The 16450-nt window shown below is 50.6% G+C and overlaps 1 protein-coding gene across 1 annotated transcript in view; it reads left to right on the top strand.

Annotated features, from left to right (window-relative positions):
- Ten-m (teneurin transmembrane protein Ten-m) overlaps positions 1-16450 on the top strand; it is a 787615-nt gene that overhangs the window by 328730 nt on the left and 442435 nt on the right. The window lies entirely within an intron of this gene.

The raw sequence follows: 16450 nt of genomic DNA, 5'->3' as shown, positions 1-16450 counted from the left end.
TTCGAACTGTTATGTTGTGGTTAGGTTTTTTCGCTAGCTGACAGACTATTAGGTTTTCGAAAGTAATTTTTTCAACAACAATTTTTGAGTGGAAAAAGTATTTTTTAAATTGTTTTTTCATAAAAAAAATATCAAATTCAAATTGACACGTTACATGACGCATAAAGGATAATGTGATAGTTTTATTTGTTATATTTTAAAGCTTTTTCATTGCAAACGTGCTTTTTCATTACAGTTTCCGTGACTCTTTATAATTACATATCATTATATCCAATAATATAAAAGTTATCTAAAAATTCAGTTCTAAAGTTATCGGTTTTAAAGTATTGAGTATTATAATTAGAGGGAAACACTACATTCTTTGTTAAACAAGACTCAGATGTTTAACTCTTCACAAAAAGTAAAAACTCTCCGAAATAGTCGAAGGTGCTCGCGTTTCATTTGTTTCCGTACAACGTGATACAGTGCGTCGCTTGTCTGCGTTTCCTACCAGGCTTCCGAATTGGCACTGTTCTGCTTTGATTCTGTTTGCCTTTTCTCAGCAACTTGTAATCGATATTATTGCGAATTGATCATTTTGAAGAGAAATAAGCAATCTATTCTTATCGGCTCTGGTTATTTTTTACTTTGTGTTAATTTCCTTTGTCTCGATTTAGTTTCTTTTTTATCATCACTATCTTCTATAGTTGAACATTTTTTTTAATCATTAGTTATCAAAAGATTTTAAATACTTAATCTTTTGGCGCATCTTTCTTAGTTCAACTATGCCTTTCATCTTGCTTAGGTTTGCTTAGGTTGTGAGAAATAGAAAAGAAGCAAACATGACAAGTTCTATTCTATTGAGAATATTTCAAATCCATTGGTTGTTATTAACAATTTACGAAGGAGTTACAACGCGAAGAAACGGAAATTAAATGAAATCGACAGTATTCCAGCGAAAACTAAAATCTGTAAGACGTACTAATAAAAGTAAATAATTGTTTCACTATTTATGTCCGCTATATTACATCCACCATTTTGAATGTTTTAAATCTGACATCGAATTCGTAATAAGCAACTCAAAGAGCCCATAGATGCTGAATTTCGCAAAAATTCGTGCGATAAAACGTTGTTAGTGTCAAACTTCCTTAGTAGGTACTGACCACCTTGACCCTCTGTATCTCTGAGATCAATCGTATGCTCAATGTAAAACTTTTTCGTGATGTCTTATCATGAGCTATCATTGGGCATAAAATTTAATTTAAAAATCGGGCACTCTTTGCGGAGGTTCTTTGGGAGACGAGACTGCAGGCGCCGTATTGCACCGCGCACGTAGTGCGACAACCGAAATAATCGTAATGAACGCTGGGAACGTTATCAGTCGATTGAAGGGCTGTCGTGATCATTCGCTGTCCTGCAACGAATTGCAAAAATTGCCGGGAACATTCATCGCTGCCGCTCGGCGCGCGAGCGACACGCTCGTAAACGCGTATAATAACGAACGAAGGACACACAGCGAGAGGGGGGAGTCGCGCAGCAAGAACACGACGCTAATTTGTCTAACATGATGCGCGACAATGTTTCGGTTCTTCGGTACGTGTGTACGATATACGAATGGCGTGTAGCCGATGTCGTGTGTCATCCACGCCCGGCACAATGAACACGATTTTCTTGCGCCCCCCTCGAGTCCGAAACAATAGTCTCGAGGTTGTAAAGGGCGGACTCGGCTTGCTGCGGCCCTCCTCCCCGGCCGGATGCGCCATTGTGTCCGCCTAAATTGTTGTAGCGCAGGAAAAAACACGCCTTACATATTAATACGCGGCCCGTACAGCCCGAGGACCTCCGGACCGAGGACCTCCGGTTTCGCCAGCCCCGCAGGATCGGTGAATCTCGAGTCGGTTTTTTCGCAACGAACGCGTCCCAATTGAATCGAAATTATTATTAAATTGACGTTCACAACTCTGAACGTTCAAACACGAATATGTTTGAAATTTGCGCCATAGAGAATATATATTTAAAATATATGCATCCTCCATGTTGAAAAAAATTGAAATATGCGAATCCAAATACGCAAAACAATAAGAACGTGCACAATTGATTACGCGCCCTGTAACTGACCATTCTGCCCCTCTTCGTTGCAACAAGTTCGTGTCGCAAACATCGCAACGCTCAAGCCTCAGATTTTCTATGAGACAAATTTCGGGAGTATCGTCGAGAAAGCAAAAACTCCCCATCCACGCAGACTCGCGATTTAATCGAGGTGAAGGCAAAGAGCTGCCCCTCCCCCTTCCCTATGCAACAGCTTCGCGACTATCGACCGTATCGATCGGAATCGCTTCCGTCCTCTTCGAGCGAGAGCTGATGGAGTTATCGTTAAATTATCTCGGACAAGCTCGAAGCGTCCCGAGGATATCGCAGCGTGAGTGACCGTCGTCCTGCGCCTCGTGGCGCTATCGCCGCGTTAATTCGATGAGCCGTCGACGGACACGGGGCGGGAGCGACGAGGACGAGGAGGGCAGAGGAGGATAAGGACTAGCCGAGACTACGCGCGCGCGTTCGAGCACACGGCGAGAGCGCGGCGGGATTACTTGCGCAGCCTCGCAAAAGTAATTTCGCGAGACAGGCACTTCGTGAAGCGGCACGGCGCGGCGCGATATTAAAGCGGCAATGCGCGGAATATGGTAATGTCGTGGGATGGAGAGTGGGAGGAGGTCGGCGGGAGGAGAAGGAGGAGGAGGGGTAACGAAACCCCTGGACGCGCGACACGGCCGGACACCGGGCAGCCGGTGAAATCCGTCCGAACAAAGGAAACGTCGAGCCACGCACGTTATTCCGTTCAATTTCACCGCGGCTACGTAGTAGCCCGCGAGAACGAGCGGCGCTCTCCGCCGCTCTCTCCCGCACAAACGGCGACGCTAATGGCAGTTCCATTCTCGAGATTTTCGAATTTCTCGCGGTAACGCAAAGCCCGGCCGAGAGAGCGCCCGCCCGGCCGAGTCGCTCGAGAGTTTCAGATTTTCCGGGACTTCGAGAGATTCGACTCTCCCTCCCTCCCTCCCTCCCTCCCTCCCTCCCTCCCTCTCTCTCTCCCTGCTCCTCTCTCGCTCCCTGCCGCTCTCTTTCCGCGGCTAAAGCCCACCGGGGAACCTTGGAAATGGGGCAGCGCGCTGCAAACTCCGTCAAAGTATTAAAATCGTATCGCAGTCGCCTTACATGGCTCAAGAGAAGGGGAGGGGGGGGGGTGAGAGAGAGAGAGAGAAAGAGAGCTGACCGCATTACACGTATTATTCCCCGTCGCACTTGCGCCGCGTAACATGATGCGGTCACAGCGAGCAGCGCGGAGGCCGAGCAAACTGCAGCATTTTTTCGTCGCGCCGGGGGTGTCGCGGTCTGTCCAGTTTGCGTGCAAACGTGTTTCAAGCTTCGACATGTCACGTGACGAAGCGTCAGGTACGCGGAGCGCACGAAAGACCCAGAGAGCGTGTCCTTCCTGTTTGCATTTCCACGTCGCATCGGCGCATCGTCCTCAGCGCCTCGAGCATCGCTCGGCCTGCTGGCGGAACAATTCGCGCGGCGCGAGCGGATCGCACGCAGCTCCCTCAGCCCTCCCCATCCCCCCGGCATGCCGGTAGGACGACATATAACGGAGGCTGGAACGGAGATGGCGATCACGAGAGAGCTTCCGGAATCCGGTCTTGTCGTCGGCTCCGGAGCGCTATGCGACGTCATCGATCTAAATACGCCGCGGCTCGCGACGCGTGGAGCGCCGTTTAAATCGACTGGCGCAGGTGACCCCCCCTTTCCCCCGCCGGGGTAATTCGGCGCGGCCAAGTGGAGTGGCTTTTGGCGCAGGAGGAGAAGGAAAAAGATAAGAAGACGAGGTAGAGTAGAGGCTGCTGCGCGGAAAGAGTCGCAGCAGCGTCATCGTCGTCGTCGTCGTCGTCGTCGTCGTCGTCGTCGTCGTAACAGACGAAGGAACAGGCCGCGATGGAGGGCGAAGGAGAGAGGACGTAACTCAGCCTGTACTTGTGGACTATCTGCGCGGTGGATCTGGCATCTCCAAGAGCAACGCCCACTCACACTTCGCTGCGGGCGCGCCGCGCGGCGTGTGTGGCGCGCGCCCCCCCCCCCGTACGTACACCAGCGTGTGAGAGCGCGAAAGCGTACGCGCGAGCGCCCGTGTTACTAGCCGCTCGCTTAGGCAGGCAGGCAGGCAGGCAGGGGGGCAGGAGGGCAGGCAGGGAGGCAGGTAGGTCGAGCACACGGCGTGCACACACGTCGGGGGTGGATCGCGCACAATTACCCATTGTCTGATACAGAAATTTATGTGAGGATACCCAAGGCCCATGTAACTAACGGACGGTCAGCTCCGGAAGAGCGGAGCAGGGAGGGGGGAGGGAGGGAGAGAGAGAGAGAGAGAGAGAGAGAGAGAGAGAGAAAGAAAGATCTACTGCTAAATCCAAAGGCTCGCCGCAGCATGCGCCTTAGACCGTTGCAGATAACCGACGAATAGGATACAGGAGGGACGTGCTTTGTGAACCGGAACCCGCGAGAGCGGCCGCGTACGTACGTAACCTTATATTCCCGGCGCGGGTACGACTGGCTGGCTGGCTGTACGTGTTTCGCGTATACGCGAAACTGCCTGCCTGGCGGCGGGGGCAGCCTGGCTTCTTCTCGCGCTCCTTTCCCTCCAAGCCAAGTCTCGTAAATACGGGGAAGAAAATCGCGCGCCGACTTCTCTCGTGCCTGCAACGGCGCGCTCGCTCGCTCGGTCGTTCGCTCGCGCGATCGATGGGGAAAGTTATCTCTGATCGGCGCCCCGCCACTCTCTTGCGGCTCGATCGCGCCGCATATCTCGAGATGCGCCCGTCGTCGCTCCTCCTCTCTCTCTCTCTCTCTCTCTCTCTCTCTCTCTCTCTCTCTCTCTCTCTCTCTCTCTCTCTCTCTCTCTCTCTCCCTCTTTCTTTCTCTCCTCGCTGTTTCCCGCTGCTCGGAGTTGCTCGCCGTGAGACGAGATTGCGCGCGAGAAACGCCGTGCGACTTTCGGCGTCCCGTGCTATGTAATTAGCCCTCTCGCCCGACTACTTTTCTTCCACTCCGCGGTGCTTCGAGGTGCGTATTAGCGCGAGAGGACAAAAGCTGCGGGAGCGTCGAGGGAGTGTTAGATACCGATATATAACGCAGCTTTCAGTTTGCATTGTTTTTCCATTTGCTTGAACAGAAGAACGCTTTCGCGGGGGATGAAAATGCCAAGGTCGACGACTCGAGGAGTACGCTTGGTCCCGCACGGATGTCTGTCTGTCATCGACGGATCGATGATGATTGCAAGATTTCGTGAATCGTCGACCTCGCGACCGTCGATTGACGCAAGAGGCGGTAACGCGTTCGAAAGAAGAGAGACATCTCGTCAGCTTGACCCGATGGAGACTCAATTTTCGTTATGTGCATAACGGAAATTCCAACTTCTCCTTATGGGCGTAATACAAATTCAATTTTCATCATGTACATAACGGAAATTCAACTTTCATTACGAGCATAATAGAAATTCAATTTTCGTTATCTACATAATGGAAATCCCGAATTTTCATTATGGACATAACAGCAATTCAATTTTCGTCGTCTAATGGAAATTCAATTTTCACTATGTACATAATGGAAATTCTATTTTTTCATTACATACAGAATAGAAATCCTATCAGAATTCTATCAACCCTCTTTTCCACGTGACGCATACGAAACGTCGAGCTATCAAAAATGTCACAAAGCTATCACTCTCGCCTCCAACACGTTCTTTTCAAATTCTCTTTCCAGATTAATCAACAGTCGACAAAAACGCGTTTAGCCTTTTTAGTCCTTAGTGATTATCGATTTATCGATGATGAAGCATTCGCGAGGCCCACGTTGCATCGAAAACCAAATATAATTATAAGCAAACCACTTCTCTGGTTTGTTTTTTACACAACACAAAGTGAAACTTGCACTTTCACTCCGCTGAAACATTTGCGATCCTGCGCGACCAAATGAAAGGAAAAAAAAAAAATACACATTGCACAGACTACGAACGTGACGTCGGCGTCTAGCATTCTTTCGAGTCCGACCGATTGGCAGGAGCAAAAGTGCAAGGACCAGCTCGAGTTCTTGATACATTAAGGTCTTGCAACGCCGGAGGAGTGATAGAGAACATTGGCGAAGAGATACCCGACTAGAAATTTTGATCAGATTCATCTAACATTGATAGGGACTTAATAGGGTGAATGAAAGGTAATCCTAAGTAAGTCAGTCCTTATAATGTCCTAACGACAAATGAGTAAGGAAGACCTTTATAAGGTTATAATGATTGGGTCCACATTAGGACCTTAATGTACCAACCTAGAGTATGATATAATATGGTTCAGTTGATCAGGTCCTTGTCGGGATTTTATTCATATGATATCATCTAATATGATTTGCATTATCAAGTTTTAACAAAAATCATTTGTAATCAATTTTATATGTATATAATATGAATATATATGTGTATGTGCACGCGCGCATGTGTGGGTGTGTGTGTATGTGTGTGTGTGTGTGTGTGCGCGCGCGTGTGTGTAAAACTTTAATAGTACTGGACGTAGTATAAAAAAATATTTTTATAATGCACCACATATAATTAGAGACAGTTCAATTTTTATCGTATAACGCGCAACGACGAGTTGCCTGCTGCGGCGTGCGCACTGCAGCTCTCATTTGTCTTGCATTTGTCCATATATGGTATGGGCCTACAAGACAAAAGACGCTCGAGAAGCAGTTCAGTCGCCTACTCTGTGCGTGCATGTTGCGTATCTCAGTGCGTGTTTATGTTGTGCGATAATTTATTGATCGTGACGAAACATCTTACAAGTATGCTCAAGCGATCTAAAATATTATTTCACGCAAATATATCTTTTTATTTGGAGAATGACATGAGAGAATTTTCAGCGTGTCATTTCTTATTTCCAATGTCATCATCCAATATAGCCGAGTGGAGCCATAATTTGAAAAAAAAAAAGAACGTAATAAGGATTCCATAAGGTAACTCAATAAGGACCTGACTATGAATCCTTACTAAGGTCCTGATATCCACGCTGCGTTACATGACTTACCAGGACCCGATACTATTACCTTATCGGGACCTGATGTCCAAATCGGGTTAACCTGATCAGGACCATGGGATAAATCTCTCGGTCGGGTAAAGGGGCAGACTGGAGGATTAACGCGCGCAGTTTCCTCGCGAGAGAGATCTCGAGAGGTGCGATTCGTGCGACATCAGGATAACGCGATAACGATACAACTAGTTTGGTGACTGACAGTACAGTCGTGGATACACACTTCTTAGACGAGTTTCGACAACAGTGCGAATGTACGTGGCGCTGTGCATACAGGCTGTGTGCAACACGTGTAGCAGCCTGCAGCTAACCGCAAATCGCGAGCTGCCGTGGACTTTGCGAACTTAACGGCGGAGCTGCTGCGCCGCTCCCGAGCTCTCGTCGCTCGCGAGCATCTGCGAGCACAGATCGCGAGAGGATTCGCGTGAGAGCGTGCGAGAGAATGAGGCGGGCGCGTTAATGAGCTCTCTCGATCGACTAATGAGACCGCGCGCGCGCGCGCGCTCGCAACACGCAGACAAACGACGACGGCTCGTTTCTCGCCTCGCGTCAAACATTCGGCGAAAAATCGCCGACGATTCAGCCGGAGAGCAAAAACTCGAGGCTATTGTCAGTATCGCCGTCGACGGCACTCCAATGGCACACACTCGCGGATCGATGCGAGACGCAGCGAGACGGAGAAGAAGAGGACCCGCCGCGAGTTTTCGGCCAACTTTCAGGAAGGGAGAACGCGCGCGCGCGAAACTGCACGTGGAAATGCAACGGCAATATCCGCCCTAATCCCGATCGTGAGCCGTTCACAATGCGCTCCATCGCGACTACTGCAGAGAGAAAGAGAAACAGGAAAAGAGAGAGAGAGAGAGAGAGGGAGGGAGGGAGGAAGGTGGAGAGGGGGCTCATCTCGATTTACCGGCTTGAACGCGGGAATGTGCAGGCGGGTAAAAGGGGTCCCGCGCGCGAAATCCGAGAGGAGCCGCGCAGCACGCTGCTGCGTTTTTCACCGATGACCATTCCACCGAGTCTCCCGCTCTCTCTCTCTCTCTCTCTCTCTCTCGCGCGTGCGCGCGCGCTGTCTCGTTTGCGTGGTAAAGAGGAAAAACTGTTACGGGCGCGCTGTAACGCTGTCCAAACACGGATCGTAGACCCGGCGCATTAAAACGCCGACGGGGGAATGGGAGGCGGCCGTCCCTTATTTACCCACGTGACGAGGCAGGCACTTAGTATCGCGATATTACTGGGGCAAATAAAAAGCACGGGCACGCGAGAAAAAGAGAGAGAGAGGGGGGGGGACGGAGGAGAGAGAGAGAGAGAGAGAGCAAAGTTTAAACACGTATCGCGATGGCATGATAGTTATGATGAACGAATGCTTGCGGTGGTGGGAACGGGTTACGGAGAGAGAGAGAGAGAGAGAGAGAGAGAGAAAGAGAGAGAGAGTCGGGACTGGCGAGTATTCTCCGCGAAACGGGTATTATTATCGCGCACCTGCTCGTGCGCGTCACTTGCATAGCGTGTTCCATAATTTTCGTCGCGTTGTCCGCTGTTCGGCACTAATAGAAAGATAAAGCTGTCCGCCGCGCGCGTCTTCCGCCCTTGTGCCGGCGCGCTTGTTCGCTCTGTTACGCACAGCGCGCACGCGAGGAGAGCACTTTTTTCCTCCCTCCCTCCCCCCCCCCGCTGTCGCTTACAATGAATCTCTCCGGTGTTTCAGAGTAGCAGTTACAGTTGTGTAATTGCGACCGAGGCCGGAGTCCTCGTTAAGTGGAAAATCCGCGAGCAAAAAGCGGCGAAGAAGAAGCGAAAGAGGAAAAAAGCGAGAGAGAGAGAGAGAGAGAGAGAGAGAGAGAGAGAGAGAAAGAGAGGAAAAACGAGCACATCAGGGCGGAAAATCGATGTCGCGACCGCGCGACGTCCGCCGTATAATTCCATCGGCGTGTCGTTAAATACGGCCGAAATTTATGTAAATTCGAAAATCAACACGAGACCTAATAAAGCTCGATAATCTGCTTGATAAGTCACACATGTCAGAGGGTGCCGATACAGATAAGCCACGTAAACATAGTTAGGCGTCGCCCCCGCCGCCACTCGAAAGCCCTTTCCCGTGAAGCACCGCGCGGCGGCGACCCTTCTCCTATCAGCGGATTACCTTATCCGAATTTTTCTTAATGACCTCTCACGCCGCTCCGGGTTAATAGAAAAGATTTAAGGGTCCGGCCGCCCTGCCCCCCTCTCCCCGTCACTTCCCCGCGCGTATCGCCTGTCCCACTAAATTGGTTCGTCGGAGATTTCCCGACGTCGAGAGTCGCGACGTGCGTCCGTCGTGGAGAAAAGAAAAAAAACCGAAAAGGCGGAAAGAGAGGACGGAGAAATAAAAAGGAAGAGAGAAACTTATCTCCCTCGACCCTTCTCGATTTCGAGACTTTGGCTCGCAACTCTCGCCGTCTTGTCCGTCCTCACGCACGTGACACGCATGTCACGCGCGCGCCACCGATTTCGTTTCAGCGTCGCGCCACCACAATCGGCCGAGATTGCTGTCGCCGCCGCCGCCGCCGCCGGCTTGCGCACATTTGTCACACGAGTCGATGAACATTCGAATCTTACGACACTGCGGCGGCGGCGGCCGCGTCGGTTCGCCAATTCGTAGATAATAGCACCGCCGCCCACGGATCGCCGTGCGAATGATTCATAACACTAATAACGCGCTCGCGCGTTAATATTAATTGAGGATCGGCCGGTGCGCGCCGATCGCGCGCATCAATTATGAGTACGGCGCGAAAGTAATGTAGTGAACAATTCGATGCGGGGCCGTATAAATTCGTTTTGACCCTTGCATTATATACATGAGCGTGATAAATAACGCAGCGCGTAATTAACGGAGGACGGAATGAATGTTTATCTGTCTGCGCAGACGCCTTTATCACGCTCCTGGCATGTACGCGCGCGCGCACACACACACACATAAGCGCTCGCTCGCGGTGTGTGTACACACTGTGCGTGCGGCATCACATAAAAGCAACATTATGCGTTCCACAAATTGCGTTACCAATAGCGCAGGAGTGTCCGACGGCTGCAGATATAGCTTTCCTACTCAAGCTCGACGGACTTGCGCGCGCGTTCTCTCTCTCTCTCTCTCTCTCTCTCTCTCTCTCTCTCTCTCTCTCTCTCTCTCTCTCTCTTTCTCTCTGTCGGGTTAATAAATTTACCGTCTGACACGCCGTCGCGCTCCCTAAAAATGCTCCGAGAAATTCGACGTCGCTTTTTATCAAGTCCGTGATTAGATACGTGAGATTAGATACGTGAGAGCGAGACGAGTGAATAAGCGGTCTCAGAACAGATGTCGTAAATAAATCTCGAAAAGATTGCCGTTAACATGCGACTTGAGCCGGTGGCGAGCTAGAGCAAGACGGATAAATTCATTAAGATAGAGCAAGTTTAGGATAAAGAGATGGATAGAAACGCGTTTTTCAGGATCAAACGCGGGGCGACGGAGGGGAGAAGAAAGTGGCGGCGAGAATGATCGAAATTCGCCGCGGGGTCGTCCGAAATTATAGCCGATTATTACGGAACGTCGCACATCCCGCGGCGTTACTTACATCTAGATTTTCCAACTTTGTTTAAAATTCGCGTGCTGCTAACGAACGGTTTGCGCGGTTTTGGCCATCGAGCTCATTTTTTTCGAGCCAGCACTTGGCGGGCAACCACACAGGGCTTGAGAGAGGGAGAGAGACGAACAGATAGACTGGCAGAGAGACAGAGAGAGAGAGAGAGAGAGAGAGAGAGAGAGAGAGAGAGAGAGAGAGAGAGAGAGAGCGCACTAAAAAAAACTGTGCAGTCTAAAACAAACGCGGGCAGTCTCGCATGCACCCACACGGACGGACTCATCGATCAGCCACACACATACATACGCACACACACACAAACTCGTACACACGAAGGCAATACGGCGATCGACTAGAATTTTACGGCGTAACGCGGAAATCGTCGCGCAGTTTGTCAGGTAGCCGAGCCCGCCGGTAGTTGATCGGCGCTCGCGTGCTCTCATAAAATATGCACTGGTCATACGGAAAAGGTCATCGGCGACCGGCCGAGCTGAGAAATATACCGGCGAGATACTTGGTACTTGTGCGGATTTCGGTAGATTCGCATCGATGAATGATCCCTGAACGAAAGTCGAACGTTCTCAAAGTATCGCGAGACGTACGTTTATTCGCGGAGGCGCCTTCGCGGCGATCGATAAGCTGCATCCACACTGTCGCGTTAAAGTCACGTTACGACGAGAGCGAGAGCGAACTGTGCATCCGCGGGGGTGATAATGATGGGAACAATTGCGAGGGTAACTATTGAGTGTGTTGAAAAGTCGCGTCGATATGAGAAACGTCAAGCTGGCGCGCAACGATGGGAGAAAGACGCGGCGATGATAATTAGAGGCATAATGGCCGTAAAGAGCTTTGACCGCGCTCGCTGCGAAAGATCTTCCCTAATTTTTATTCCTCCCTTCGTCGCATAATGAGCTAAGCTGGTTACAGCTCTCTCATTATAAAATGCTCATTACCGCTTAATTCATTATCGCTTAGCGTGAGAGCTAGCCCGACATTTTGGTTCTACATTAATCCGGAAAATTCCGTCAAATTTAAAGATCCGACGAACAATCTCGAGATACTGTAAAAATGGTGGCCTCTCGTCGGTCTATGAAACCCGACCCGGCTATTTTCACTCCCGGCAACAGTCACTCAATCGTCTTTTAAAAGCGGAAATCTGCACAATGATTGACGCGACATAACGGAAAACATTTGATATAATGTGCGATAAATTTAATATACACACATTTCTCCAGCATATTTATAGCGTATTAACGCGAGACCGAACTTTCAACTGGGGGAGCGAGAATAATTTCATTAATTCGTAAGCTGAAAAACTTTCTTCAACACGCATATAATCCCCCCTTCTATAGCCTACACATCCGCGGCCCATCGATCGGCCGAAGAAAAATATTAACAACCTCGATATCGACTATCGAATTAACATATGGTACGTCGCAATTACGCGTCACGGAACGAGAAGAAAATTTTCGCATTTCAGTCTCGGCGCGTTCTATAGAATCGCGCGCGGCACATCCCTTTATACGAATGCTATCGTCGACCGTGCCACTTTACGAAAATTGTTCTCCATAAATAGACGTCACGTACACGAACGTACTCTGTGAGTGATCGATAAGTTTCCACTTATCTGCAAAAGCACGCTAATAGTGCTTGCCCATGGTTACGTTGTTAAAAATATAACTATGGTCAACGTATAAAACAGATAAGACCAAGTTCATGCGAGTCGCCGGGCCTGCTTCGCTTTCCCGCGTTTCATGTTCTTTCATACCAGCCGGAGCGAAGGAGTTACGCGACTCTGCTATATCACGTTGAGGCATACCATCGCCGTATTACCGAGGACGAAGGGGAGAAATTCTCATGTAAGAATATAAAAATTCTTACCCTCGAGGATCCGACGTATCGCGCGCGTTGATAAATTTATTTAACAATCCCCGGCCTGTTGAAGTTTCCGCGTTCGCCGCGGTAGGTGCTCGCGGTAATAACCTCAAGTACGAGTACCAAATTTTTACGAGTGCATATACGTCGTATATGCCCCCCTTCGCCCTCCCCCCCCCTCCACCACCGCCGCCCCTCTCTTTCTCCGAAACTCCGTCCGCCTAATTTATTATTCATGAAAAGCGTGAAAACTCTTAGCGCGCGAGGACGCGAAGTTTAACTTGTCCTTCTGTCGCCGAGCTCTCGTACAACTACGTACGTACTTTCCTGACCGTTGACTTTAGATCGATATTCGAAGCACGGCCTGCGCAGGACGAGACACGAACGGGCAAATAGCGGAGCGCGCGCGCGCGCGCGCGATCGATCGGCGCGCAAGAAACCCGATAATTTTCTCTAAACGCCCGGCCGCGCGGTCGGACATCAAACGGCCGCGCGCGCCGTATTTGGCGGATCCTCCAAGTGCGATCCTGACTTGCGTTTTTTTGCGCGCACATTCCGGGTGCAGAGCGAGCGACTCTCCACTTCGCAGCAAGCGTCTCTTTAACGTTATCGCGCTCAAGCTTCTGCCGGAGAATCAGTCTCGCTTGGGGCGCGTTCTTCCCCCTCCTTCCCTCCCTCCCTCGCTCGTCTCCTCCGCCCTCGCTCTTCTGTTCGGCAATCGATCAAATCTTTGGCGAAATTGCGTTTTCGTTTGTCCGTCAACGGTGAAAGGTAACCGGCGCGAACTACCCCATTTGCATTTTCGCCTAATGGCGCTCCGAAAAAGTATCTCGCTTCTGTTCTCTCTCTCTCTCTCTCTCTCTCTCTCGTCTCTCCCTCCCGCGCTCTCGCTCCTGCTTTGCATAAGCTAATACGCGAATGAGTACACTCGAGCGACGAGATGCGCTCTACGAGTATAATTTCAAATTTAAATAAAAAGTACTGGCGCGCGCGGGATGAATTCCGCCTTTATATATTCTTTATTCGGGGTCGCGGCGGGGCTTCGCGTTTCGCGCCTCTCATTCGGACCCCTCTCTCCTCCCCCCACCGCGACGTGATGAAACGTCGCACTCCCATCGACGACCTCCTTAACCTCCCGTATGTCCCGGATTCATTCTACATCTTTTTACGATCCATTTTCACGGGGATGCTCTCAGGCGTCTTCGCGCGGGGAGAAGGGGAGGGGTGAGGAGGAAGGCGCACCTCCTGTTTGTACGCGCCTCGCTTCCGCATCAGTCCAGTAACGATGCCTATATATATCTCGCGCCTTCATTGCCACTTTCTTGCAAGATCTCTTACAACAGTTTCATGCAAATCTCGCGCACACGGACGGGAGGAGGCCCCGCTCTGCGCCCCGTTAAACCCGAACGGCGTAATCTCGAACTTTACGATCCACCAACTTCACCCTCTTTTTTTCGCGCAAACATCTCGAAACGAGCCGCGTAGCGTAATCCCGAGTTTTACGTCTTCTGGCGGCCACCAAAGTCTCACTCTCTTTTTCTCTCTCTCTCTCTCTCTCTCTCTCTCTCTCTCTCTCTCTCTCTCTCTTACTCTCTCCTTCATATATATACACGTGCATATATATGTATACGCTCCCCCTCTTCCGGCCTTCAAAGTGGAGAGACCGGGTTTCGGGATGGCGCGCGCACGCGCTCGAGCTGTTGACATCGGTATAATCAGCCGCTGCAATAATATACGAACATCTGATACCGATAATCTACCAATATTGGCGACGTTGCAAATTCGTAGCGTGGCTAAGTAACGAGCGTAATTTCCTACGGTCGACGTATATATCCTCGGGCGACGATATTGTTCCTCGCCGGGCACTTTGCGCGCTCAGATCTACCGGAGCGTCTGCGTCGCTAATTTAGATACCCTTGTCAACTAGCGCCCCTCGCTCCCTCCCTCTCTCTCTCTCTCTCTCTCTCTCTCTCTCTCTCTCTCTCTCTCTCTCTTTCGTTTCTCTCTGTCCGTCTCCCTCTCGCTTTTCCTTTGCACGCTGCAGATAAAAAGCGACTCGCTCATTCACTCCGCGTCGGAATTCTTTTAACGCGATCCCGCGGGATGTTTAAATTATTTGCGCAAATCCCGTATGCGCGATGTGCATAATTGACACGGTGTGTGAGAGAATCGAGAAGGCGAAGTACAACCGGTTGGCGCAGTCATCGGCATCCGGCGCGCGGCTCCGCTCTCTCTCTCTCTCTCTCTTTCTCTCTCTCGCGAACCTCGGAAAAAGCAGACAGCCGCTTTAACCGCCGCCATGGAGAGCTGGCTGGCGTTTCTCCATTTTTATCGGCTCCCATTCACTTTTCATTAGGAGCCGTTACCGCCAAGACTGTCTGCCGTACATTCGCCCGCGTTTCGTCTTCCTTCCACCCTTTTGTTCCTCCCCTCTGCTCTGCTCCGTGCAAATACGACATTAAGCGTGAATAATTGGCCGATACGCCGCGTCAGTATATCAGTAAGCGATGCGGTGAGGAAAGGTTGCGCGCGAGCACGCGAGGTCTCGACACTCGCACAGCTACGTGTGTTGTGTGTGAGTGTGTGTGTGCGCGCGCGCGCATCGCCATGCGCACCGTCCGCTGCCGGTTTCCACAGATGCGATACCTTGGTGCGGCGAGGTTCTCATTTTTGTCGTTTTATTTCTTTCGCCTCGCCTCATCCTTGAAATTCATTCGCACGTGAAACGGCCGTGACAGAAGATTATAGCGCGAATTTTGCGCAAACGAGTTAAACGTTTTAAAATTTCGGCGAGAAGTGAAATCCGCAGCCGGTCGCGCTGGGGCTTTCGACGAAACTGTTACTGCGACGAAAATAATGTGATACGCGCGAGGAAAAAGAGAGAGAGAGAGAAAGAGAGAAAGAAATATATATATATATATATATATATATATATATACGTATATGCATATATTAACAACATTGCGGCGGTAAATCGCCGTTTTCGCTGTTAGTAAAATTCACAATGATATCGCGCGCGCGCGCGTGCGACTTCTCCCCACCTCCGCAACATTATCGCAATCGCGCGCCCGTGCAGTGTGCTTTACGCTTTAATATTACCGCGGATCAAGTGACGCACATTTTTCATTTTTCACAAGCAGAAGGCAACGCGCGTCGCGCAATTAATCGCGTCGCGCATTTCGCGAAGCCGTCCGCGCTCAGACAGAGGGTGGCGCAGGGTCACCATCGCGAGTCACCCCCAGCTCGCGCGGGGAGGATCGGCGAGGCTCCATTCGCGGCCTTTCCATTTAGCGGGCGAATAGAAATCGAGCGAGCGTGCTTCTGCACGCTCTCGTCTCAGGGACGTTATCGCCGGCGCAAATCGATTAATCCGAAGACGATTCCGGCGTTCGGGCTGCGCGAGAGGAAGACAGCGGAACGTCCGATCCAATCTCGCGATGGACATCGCTGTCCTATCGGCGGCGCAATCTTTTTATCTCCGATGTGATCCGAGATAACGAGCTCGCCGATGAGGCCAGGCGGCGCGGCTGGAGAGAGATCTCTTACCCGGTAACCCGGTGAATCGCTCGCTGCCACCGCTGCCGCGCGAATCGATATCGTCGCGGACGGTGCCGTTCATTGTGCGCGATCGTTCTCGCCGACTCGCGTCGTCGTCGTCGAGACGTCCTCGCCCACCGCATACGCGCGATAAGAAATTGTGCGAGAGCCTCGAGTGTGTACTTTGATGAGAGCAGATCCAAGTAGAATAATTAATAGGGCTCTGGTAAGGGTCTGATTATTTTTCCCTAACATTCATCGAGCCCTAGTAGGGATAGAAAGACAAGGGCCTGCAAGATGTGTAACAAATGGGTCTTTATAAGGCAATATTATGAGGGCCTT

This window comes from Harpegnathos saltator, unplaced genomic scaffold (assembly GCF_003227715.2).
Source record: "Harpegnathos saltator strain DR-91 unplaced genomic scaffold, Hsal_v8.6 scaffold562, whole genome shotgun sequence".
In the NCBI taxonomy this organism is placed as follows: Eukaryota; Metazoa; Arthropoda; class Insecta; order Hymenoptera; family Formicidae; genus Harpegnathos; species Harpegnathos saltator.
This window is presented reverse-complemented; position numbering and strand designations above follow the sequence as displayed.